Source organism: Strongylocentrotus purpuratus, unplaced genomic scaffold (genome assembly GCF_000002235.5).
Source record: "Strongylocentrotus purpuratus isolate Spur 01 unplaced genomic scaffold, Spur_5.0 spur5_contig_821, whole genome shotgun sequence".
NCBI lineage: Eukaryota > Metazoa > Echinodermata > Echinoidea > Camarodonta > Strongylocentrotidae > Strongylocentrotus > Strongylocentrotus purpuratus.
In genome coordinates this window covers 1638516-1649495 of record NW_022145526.1, presented here as the reverse complement: position 1 = coordinate 1649495, position 10980 = coordinate 1638516, and the positions used below count along the sequence as shown (strand labels likewise).

At 36.3% G+C, this 10980-nt stretch overlaps 1 long non-coding RNA gene across 2 annotated transcripts; it reads left to right on the top strand.

Moving 5' to 3' along the window:
* Positions 1-6698: 6698 nt before the first annotated feature.
* Positions 6699-10741, top strand: LOC105436986. Of its 2 annotated transcripts, XR_004063460.1 has the most exons (4): positions 6699-6864; positions 9374-9450; positions 9890-10033; positions 10570-10741. It is a non-coding gene; the product is annotated as an uncharacterized LOC105436986 (long non-coding RNA). The 2 variants fall into 2 exon arrangements; XR_004063459.1 differs by lacking the exon at positions 6699-6864 and having other exon boundaries at positions 9283-9450.
* The last annotated feature ends 239 nt before the right edge of the window (positions 10742-10980 follow it).

Below are 10980 nucleotides of genomic sequence, written 5' to 3'. Positions count from 1 at the left end.
CATTAGTATACTTGTTGTGTATTAAAAACTGTTTAGACGACCTCTAATGATTCTTAACATTTCAAACACCACTCGACTGAGTTCACTCAAAATCTGCCAAAATCGGTAGCCTACTTTAGTCACAATTTATTGATGACACCTTAATAGCAGTAAAATACAATTGCTTGGTGAAGCTACAGGCTGGTTTTCGAAATAGTCGCTTGATCATATTTTTGTTCTCCATTCAGTGATCGATTTATATCTCTCTCCAAAAGAGAGGGTTTATTGTGCATTTATTGACTACAAGAAGGCATGTGATTTGATTGACAGGAGTTCTCTTTGAAATTACTTAAGAATAATGTTGATGATAACTTTTTCAATGTAATAATATATGTATGCTCAGGCTAAGTCATGTGTAATTTCTAATTATTAATACAATTATTGTTTGGCAAATGACATTTATATGTAATCTTGAACATTCAGTGTAAGTTTCGTTTGATTCTGTGAGAATTTTTTTTTTTTTTTTACCAGAACTCAATTTTATCTTTAAGTATGCATGTACACAAAACGTGTTAAGAGTTCAATATTAGCTTCATGTTTTTCTTTTTTGCCTTATATCATATTATTTAATTGATATCAAGAATATTCTCAGTAATTCATTAATTCAAATATCAATTTACTGGTGCCAGGAATTTTCTATTTCAATTGCTTCCATTAACTTTGTCATTAATTATTGTTGTAATTACTATTATCGTTCTTTTTTTTTCTTTTTGTATTATTATTGTTATTAATATTGTTGCCATTATTATTATTATTAATATTGTTATCATTATTATTAGTATTAATATTGTTATTATTATTATTATCATTAATGTTGTTATAATTTTTTTCCCCTCACTATTGTCGATAGTGTCAATTTGTATTGATTAACAATAATTCGATTTGAATTACATATATGTTACAGGTTGCAGCCCAGGTTTAAAAAAAAACAGTTGGGGACCAGTTGAAAGCAACTGGTACTGGTACCAGTTGATACAAGTTAAGTGAACTAGTTTCAATATGGAAATTGGTATATTGGAATCAACTGGTACCAGTTGAATTACCAGTTGAAACCACCAGTTGATCATTTAGTAGCGTCCAGCAATTAACTGATAATAAATCAATCGATCAATAATCAATATTGCATGGCATCTGGCAACCAACTGAACCAAACTTTAGTGAATAATATAATAATCATAATAATGTGGGGAAAAAATAATAAAAGTATATAATGTTAATTGAGTAGGCAGAGTTCGTACATTATTATATACAAAATTGTACATAGTTTACTGGTTATTAATTACATATATCAGTATATTTACGTCTTAAATTAGATGTAAAACATGATCAGACATAATTGTTAATGATTGACTAAGAAACTATAAATCACAAAATTGATGTGCATTGTCACATTTGCTTGTTAGATCATGATCATTACGTTTTCTCTGAAAACATGCAAATTAATCATGAATATGCATATTGAACTGGTTTTTCAACTGGTATTCTACGGGTTTCAACTGGTAAATCAACTGGCAATCATCAACTGGTTTCAACTGGTAAATCAACTAGTAATCATCTACTGGTTTCAACTGGTAATTCAAGTGGTAATTATCTTTTGGTTTTCAACTGGTAAAGCAACTGGCAATAATCTACTGGTTTTCAACTGGTAAATCAACTGGTAATCATCTACTGGTTTCCAACTGGAATCAGCTGGTATCAAATGGTCCAGTTTAGCCACTGTGCTGCAACTGGAATGAAGTTATGAACTAGTAGATTTACCAGTAAGGCCCATTGGTTAATGGAATCAACTGGTAAACTACACCCATTAATTGGGTTTCAATATGTTCAAATCGGAAACAACTGGTCTCAAATGGTCCACTTTGGTTTGATGGGTTTTAAACTGGAATCAACTGGCAGATGTACCAGTAACACCTGTTCTTTTTAACTGGTATCAACTACATGGTGTAACAATATACCAGTACGGCTATCTGGTTTCAACTGGAATCAACTGGTTTGTTTTCAGCATGTGCCAGTAGAGTCAATGGGTTTCAGCAGGCATATACTGGTGCATGTGAAGTTTACCAGTAGAATAAACTGGCACATATTACAATTCTGTCAACTGGATTCAAATGACACCAGTTGATTCCAGTTGATACCAGTTGAAAATCCAACTGGTTTCAACTGTTTTGTTGACCTGCGAGTGTTAAATTGACAAATTCAAACTGATTGTAAACTTCTCCAATACCCTGATGTAGGTGACACGAGAATAGATTGCCATTGTCATTGTCATTGTCACTCGCAAATTAAAATGGCGGCCTAATCGTGAAAGGGTGTATTGATGCCTCTTAGCACGTACATGTATGCAGCGCTAGAGCTCAATACGCATTACGGCATTGCATCTACGCTTGGCTGAAGTGATTATCATGCCGGTATGTGTCGTAATCTGATTCCAGCCTATTTTAGCTCCCATTAAGGAAGTCAAAATTGCAGTTGTTTTTGCTGCGCGTAATGCTAAACACCTGTTGTCAGTGACAACATACTGCGCACTCTGTTATTTGTTTTTATTACTTCTTTGTTTTTAATTACGCATATACACCTCTGATTAATATCCACGAGCTAGCTGTACCCTCATCTTTAATCACAATAAAGGTAAATTTTAACCAAATATTGACGGACTCTGGTGAAAATTTAGAATTTTCTTACCATCCAATTTTGTGGTGCCTGATGGGCGAGACCGTGTCGCATATTCTGTATAAGTATTTATTTACATGGTTGCTAAGCCGCGCCGGTGTGACCGCGCCGTTTGTCCTACCAGTTTCGCATATTGCTCCGTTTAGTCTCATTTCACGACGCCCCCTATCGTCAGAGCATGGTTTGAGCCAGCAGCCTAACATGTTAGCCTATGGACGTTTTTTTTTTAATCGTTAAAAATTCATTTTTTTGTTTAAACGAAAAGCACATCCACCCCGACGTACGTTATCACTAGCTCTTTCATTGGAGCCCTCATGTCTCATTGACTTTTGAAAGTTCACCCACCGTAATTTTTCAAAATAGGTTGCAAGCTCGTCATTGCCTATAATACACATGTGAAACAAGTCTAACTTTGTACTCAGTTTGCCAAGCGATTTGAAGATTATAGGTCGAGCACACGAAACATAAAAAGCATGAATTATCATAGATCACTTCTGCCTATTTCATTATGTCCATTTCATCCAACCCCCCACCGTAATTTTTCAATTTAGTAAATGCAAACATTTAGCCGAGGTAAGCAAAAACATGAATATTCATGACGGTCAGACAATACAGCCTTTTAGTACGTAACGTATAATGAATGGGAATGTGCGATGATCCGTACAGGAGATAAAGGTCAGTGGTTTGTGCTGGCAATGTTCACGCGAGCGAAAATGAGACAATCGGAGCAATGTTTGTCCGTCAGACATCCCAAGACGAAAATCCAATTGAAACCAATTGAACACCAATTGAATTTGTTTCAATTGGTTTCATATTGGTTCCAATTGGTTTTAATTGGTCTCAATGGGAATTTAATAGGACTTCAGTTGGTTTCAATTGGTCCAATGGACCCTATTTTGGACTTCAATTGGTCCAATTGCAACCATTTGAAGTCCCGATTTGAGTCAAATGGGGCCAATTGGTCCAATTGAAACCAATTGAAAATTCAATTGGTTTCAATTGGTTTCAACCATGAATGCTCAATAGAAACCAATTGGACCAATAGAAGACCAATAGAAACCAATAGGACCGATAGGACCAATAAGACCAAAAGAACCCAATGGGACAAATAGAAACCAACAGGACCAATAGAAACCAATAGGACCAATAGAAACCAATAGGTCCAATAGAAACCAACAGATCTTGTATCTCATGAATATTCATTAGTATAATATACACGTGTCACAGAAAAATACATTTTACATGATTTGTTAAGCAAATTATGACAATGCACATACATTTTGTGATTTGTATTTTCCTTCGGCAATTATTGACCAAGAGATTATTTTGTCTGATCATGTTACAATAATGGACGTTTTAGCAATATATATATTGATTATATGATTACTAACCAAGAAACAACATGTATGTTTATTATATATATTTGTACGAGCCTAAGTTTTTATAAAAGTCAATCTTAAATTCACTTCAGATGATCTTTGTGATGGAGTAAATGCATTTGAGATTAGAATATACCTATTGATGGACAGTTGCCAACATCGATTATGAAGTATCGATTTATCAATAGTCTATTTACCAATAAATTGCCAGTTGGTTTCAATGGGGACCAATAATTGCCAGTTAGTTTCAATGGGGACCAATTGCCAGTTGGTTCCAATGGGGACGAATAACTGCTAGTTGATTTCAATGGGGACCAATTGCCAATTGGTTTCAATGGGTATCCCATTGTTTCACTTTCCATGTACTCCAAATTGCCAATTGGTATTCAATTGGGATTCAATGGGGACATTCAATGGGGATTCAATTGGATTTTCGTCTTGGGATAATATGCGGGTTTTCTCAGTGCTCGCATGGATCGTCCGTGCGGTTTCCTATCCGCACAGTCTGTCCTCACATTTGATAAAAGGAAGCAACTCGGCAAATCAATGTATTTAGATATTTAAGTAATATTGACTGCCTTCTGGACAATACGACATATATCGCCCGAACCGAAGGTGAGGGTGATATATGACAAGTCGTATTGCCCTGAATTAGGCAGTCAATATTACTATTATTAACCACATCAGACATCTAGGGCAAACAAGAAACTCTTACTATCTTATACATGTACTCTTAAATTATGTAGGCTATACAGGGTTTCCTAGCATGAGAAGTTGCAAAAACATTGTCAAACCAGCACTGTTCATCCAGTGTTTGACAGATTTTCGATACACTGCAAACAGTTTGCCTAGGGTGTGATTGTTACGTCACAATAGAGTTCGCGCAAAGTGCGCATTTTCTTATACACGATGCGCGATGTAAATTACAGTGACTGATGCGCGATGTAAATTACAAGTAGCTCTATCTTATTCCTCACCAGTTTAACACACATTTTGCCATTGACTTTTCAGAGCGGGCTAAAATATTTGTTCATTGGTTTACTGTATAACCATATTGCCCGGCAAATTGCACACAAATCCCATTGACTTTTCTGAGCGGGCTAAAATATTTGTTCATTGGTTTACTGTATAACCATATTGCCCGGCAAATTGCACACAAATCCCATTGACTTTTCAGAGCGGGCTAAAATATTTGTTCATTGGTTTACTGTATAACCATATTGCCCGGCAAATTGCACACAAATCCCATTGACTTTTCTGAGCGGGCTAAAATATTTGTTCATTGGTTTACTGTATAACCATATTGCCCGGCAAATTACACACAAATCCCACATATTGAAAACTTACGCGCATCTGCTCTGCGCCTCGTCGCTTATCCTGTTAAGCACGGGGAACGTACACCAAAAAAGCCATGTTTTGATATAATTGCTGGTATTATGGGAAAATGGAAATTTGTTAAAAAAATCTTCGGACGGTTTCTTATAATTTGAAATGTCGTCTTAAAAATGATACTAAATTTGGGATTATTCTTTCAGGGGAAACGGTAGCCATTTTCACCTAAAAGTTTTGACTTTTTCAGCCTGCCTATGGAGATTGCACTGTTTCCCCCTTTTTTGTCGGGTTTCGCTCAGTCAACCAGTCGGCAAATCTTACACGAGTGACGTATAAAAAAATCTTCGGACGCCTCGGATTCAGAAACCTTGACATCCCACCTTTACGTTGGTATAACGATTGTTTTCATTCGTGGAGAGGAAACGGTAGCCATTTTACAACCAATAAAAAGTAACTTTTCATACTAAACCAAGGTGACTGGGATAGTGTAGCGCTATAGCTACTCACAACGAGTGCGCCCGTACCGTACACACAATGCACAGTTATAGCTTCCGTGCAATCGCTGCATGTAGAGGTCAGTGTGTGTATTTAACGCAGTGCGTATTATACAGAGTGTGTGCGTTGCGCTCAAAATCTCGGAGACCGCATCATGTCTATACATGCGCACCCGAATGGGTCATTGCACTCCAAATAGAGGGAAGTCAGTATAATCATTGGAAGAGCTATGAGTTCGATTTCGTCTACGGTGTGATGGCAAGCCTCTGCTTATGTAGTCTACCGTAATTTTGCATTTATTTAACTAGGTGAGTTTCATTTCTAATTCTAGTTTGTTAGTGTTAGTAAGTAGTCAACGAGAGCAAGCGCTCGCACCCCCGCTTTGTCGCATTGAACTAGTCCGATCAGTGTACTTTCACGCACGAGTGCACTTGAGCGCTCTCTCTTCGTGAAAGCGGTTGTTTAGTGCGTATTCTTTTATGCGCGTTTAGGGCTAAAAGTTTTCCATATGTGACTTTTCTGAGCGGGCTAAAATATTTGTTCATTGGTTTACTGTATAACCATATTGACCGACAAATTACCTTGAGGGCAATAACATTTAAAGATTGCCCTGCTCAGATGTCTGATACGGTTAATAATGTAAATTATGTGGTTGACAAGTTTTCTAGAAATTACATGATAATAACTCTCTACAAATTTTAGAGCAAATGGACCAGTACTTTTGAAATAAGAAGTGAATATTTTCTTTAAAATCCATATTCGTCACGCCGTCAGCGTCTTATTTTTTCGTACCACGGCGAGGCCGGATTCCTGTTTTATCATGAATATTCATTAGGCAGGGTCGGGGAAAGTCTCGATTCTCTTAAATATTCATATCGAGGTGGGAATGCACGACGCGCGCTATACTCGCACAAAGTGAGAAGATTTAGTTCACGGAGAATGCATATGGGTGAGTAATTGATTGAAATATCAGTAGATTAAGAGAATTTAGTCATTAATTTGAAAAAGCTGTAATTCGTGATCTACTGTAATTTCTTTACATTTTGAGACTGTTCTCAACAGATTTGTGGGGAAAAGGCTAGGAAAATATTTCTCTTGAAATTGCACTTTGATTTTCATCGTCGTGAAGTAGTTTGACTGCGGTTTGCCTTCATGTCACCCTTTAGAGCCCCGGGGTTCCGGCAGGCCCACGTTGGGGGAATTTCGGTGCTCATCTGCATCAAGATAAAACTTTCTGATCAGGTTTTATTCCAAATTTGATCGTCATCGTGAATCTAATTCACCAATCATCCATTGAATTTAAATCTAGATTTAACGTTACACCTTAAAATAATCTATGAAGTATGATTTCTTTAATAATCCAAGAGGGTTAATTCTTGTTTATATCTTTAGTAGATGTCGACTCTGTTGGCTATACTAGTAGTATTACTAAGACTAAGTGCTATCCGTTCGCTCAGTTGCATCATTGGTGCGTGTCAACTTTTAGACCAAAATTGTTTGTGACCATGGATAATCAAACGGCTCCAAACCATATTTCATTTAGACGTAAACCTGGAACTTATTAATAAAAATATTCAAAAACAAACAAACTAGACCTAGGATTCATTTATTTAATGTTCAGATGTTGTGTGTGTCCAGTGTGCTTGTCAAGTTGTCATAACTTTTCTAGATCTAGACCTATATTAAAGATTTTTTCTTCTCCAAAGTGTGCAGTTCATTTGATAAATCTATTTTTTGTTGGACGTTGTATAAGAGAAGACCCCTAGGGTAGTCGACAATTATGTTTACTTATACGCAGAGGCGGCGGAGCCTTTGGGCGGAGCAACTTCCAAAGTGGGGGGGGGGGGGCACCAACAAAAAGGGCACTTTCTTGAAAAAAGGGCACCTTCAGAGGGAAAATATACCATTTTTTTGACATTGGTATATACCCCTATTTTGTGATTACATTATCAGGGATGATTTCAATATTTGTTTCTCTTAATACAGCATTTAAGATATTGCTTAAGTATCATACTTTGCAGTTTTTGGCTTGCAGTGCGAAAAATTACATCTTATAAAGAGGAAAACCCAATCCTGATGGGGTTATATAAGCACAATCTCATAACGGAAGACTGAATAGATCTGTGATAAGTTACATAATTATAACATCTATAACTATGGGCAAGCGTAGCGAGCGAGCTTTGTGGGAAATTGCTTTTAGTCGCTTGAAATTAGGGACACGTTTAATGATGAGAGGAAAAGGGGACACTTATCGAAAGGGTTAAGACACTTATCAGAAAAGAAAAGAAGCATGTGTCAAAGTACAAAGGCTAATTATCAGAGGTGAAAATGGGGCACTTCTTACACCTAAACAAAGAGGCATGCACCAGGGATGATAAGAACATGGGCATTTGTCGACGGAAAAGAGGCACCCATCAGATTTTGATAGGGGGCATTTATAAGCAGTGAAAAGGGGCATTTATGAAAAAGGGATAGGTTCTTTATAAGAAAGGAAATAGGGTACATATCATTGTTAAAAGGGTAATGAGAAGGGGAAGTGGCTCTTATTAAAAAGAAAAAGTGGCACATGTTTAAATAAACGGGGCACTTATCAAAGACGAAAAGTGGTACCGGTAATTATGATAAGGGGTAAGGGTGCTTATAAGGAAAAAAGGCATTATATAGGAAGGAAAAGGAGGACGTGTCAAAATAAAAGGGGCATTTATAAGAGATGAAAAGAGTACTGACTAGGAGGGGAAGGGGTGCTTGTCAAAGTAAAACAAGTATCTCTCAGAAGTGAATAGGGTCATTTACAAGAGATGAAAAGGGGCACTTAAGAGAATGAAAAGGAACTATTTTCATAGATGAAAAGGGGCATTTATGAGAAGGGAAAGGGCCTATTTTTAAATGGGGGCACTTATAAGAAAAAGGGGCACTTATTAAAAATGAAAGGGAGCACATGTGAAGATATAAGGTGCGCTTATCCAAGTTAAAAGGGGTAGTTATTAAAAGGGGAAGGGGCACTTTAAAAACTTAATAGGGGCACTTGTCAGAGTAAAAGGGGCACTTTCCTATGTAAAAAGGGGCACTTTTCCTATTCAAAAAGGGGCACTTTTAGGGTACTTGACCAAATGGGAGGGCACTCTGCCCCCCCCCCCTCTCGGAGCGCCGCCTCTGCTTATATGGTATGTAGTCCACCTCTTGTTGTTATAATAAACTAATTCTACTTAGTACTGCTTCGTGTTCATAGGCCATAGAAACCACTGTTTGATGCACAAGTTAAATCTTCCATTTAGTTTTACTTTGTACTGTGGTTCATTAAATAGGAATGTTGATTTCCACACCATATTAAAATTAAGGCCAACCATGACATAAAAATATCTATTAATTTGAATTATGCTAGATCTATTTTATTTTGTTAAGGAGAAAGGGATGCCTTGATTGTCGTATTGATTTTCTTCTTCTTTTTGTTCCAAAAGATTGAAACTGAAGAGCTGGAAGGAGGACATTACAACATCTCTTATATTTGCAAGATGAAGCAGAAAGTCCCATGCAGGTACAGTTATCAGGTTATTTAGCACACACATACTAAACGACCACCTATTAATTCACTCAAAAGGAAATGGAACTAAGTTGACATTGCAAGCATATATAGTGGAGGGTATATTTTATTCTAGTTCTGCACCTAGTATACAAATATTGATGTCTTTTCTTTCTATGTTTACAAAGGAAAATTTGTCCTTATTTACAGGAGGTCCTGTGTTTAGAAGAGCCATATCAAATGCACATTGTAAGCACTACATGTAGGGTATACACAGGACCCCTAATTTTCTTTTTGTAAGGGGTACTTTCACTTCTTGAGCAATGAAGATGAAGAAGAACACAAAATAAGATTGATAAAAGTCTGTTTATAGGATGTATTATGGTTGATATGTATCCATCAGTATCAGTTTTTAATTGAAGTACATGTACCTACTTTGTTTTCTCTCATGTAGGATGATGCCTCTCTACAGTGGATGATGAAGGCATTCTGGTTTGCAAACTCAGGAGAGGAACAAAGAACGGATGTTGACGGGATCATATCTAGAGATGCGGGCCTACTACACTTCATACGAGCAAGTGTGCTAATATACATGAAGGTACCCCCAATAAATTTTTGTGGAACAAATGTCATGGAGAAAATTATAGATCTGAAACAGATATTTTTCATTGTCAGTTGACTTGTAAAAGAATAATTGACTTAATATCACAATTGTAATTTAGATTAAAAATTAAATGTCAATATAGATGAAATATAAGTCTACATTACGTATGTTTCAGTAGCATTATTTCCAGTACATTCTCTGGTCAAAGTTGTTTGGTCATTTTATGTCCCATACTTAACCGAGTATTATTCAATTACCGGTATGAGCACGAGTTGTATTACATTGTATTACTTATTTCATACCTTGTCTGATCCGAGCTCCAGCAGGCCTATCGTCTTAATGGGATCATCAGTAATAATTTAAGATGCGGTCAGTATTTAAACTAGTCTTGTACAAAAAATAGTTTAGGTTTGCCCACTAGAACCCCAAGTGAATTTCAGTCCTTCCTTTTTCTGAGCAGGTATCAGGGTGTATGTTATTAGTCATTGCTGATTTTTTTTTATATCTTATTTCATTTTTCCATTCAACAGACTTGGGTTATATTTTTTTCTGAAAACTAGGCTACAACTTTAGTGATGGATGCAGAAGATATCTACACGAGACTACGTCTTAAAGATGCCACCCTCATATAATGAAAGAGGACAATAGAGATGGGTTTAAACTGGAATATTTACATGATATTTATTTGTTATTTGTATTATATGTTTGTAGAATACTACATTCAATAAAGCTAATGAAGTTTATCATCTTGTCGACTTTCAAATAATTAAAGATAACTAATCCTCAACGAATAAACATTAAAATTCTAACAATGTCAACTACCATCTTATAGGATGAAACTGAGGACTGGGCAGAAAGATTCTCCTTCAAATTTGATTGATAAAGGTCTATCAGTCTATATCAAAGATTGAATTAATCAATGATATTTTGATTATAATTAT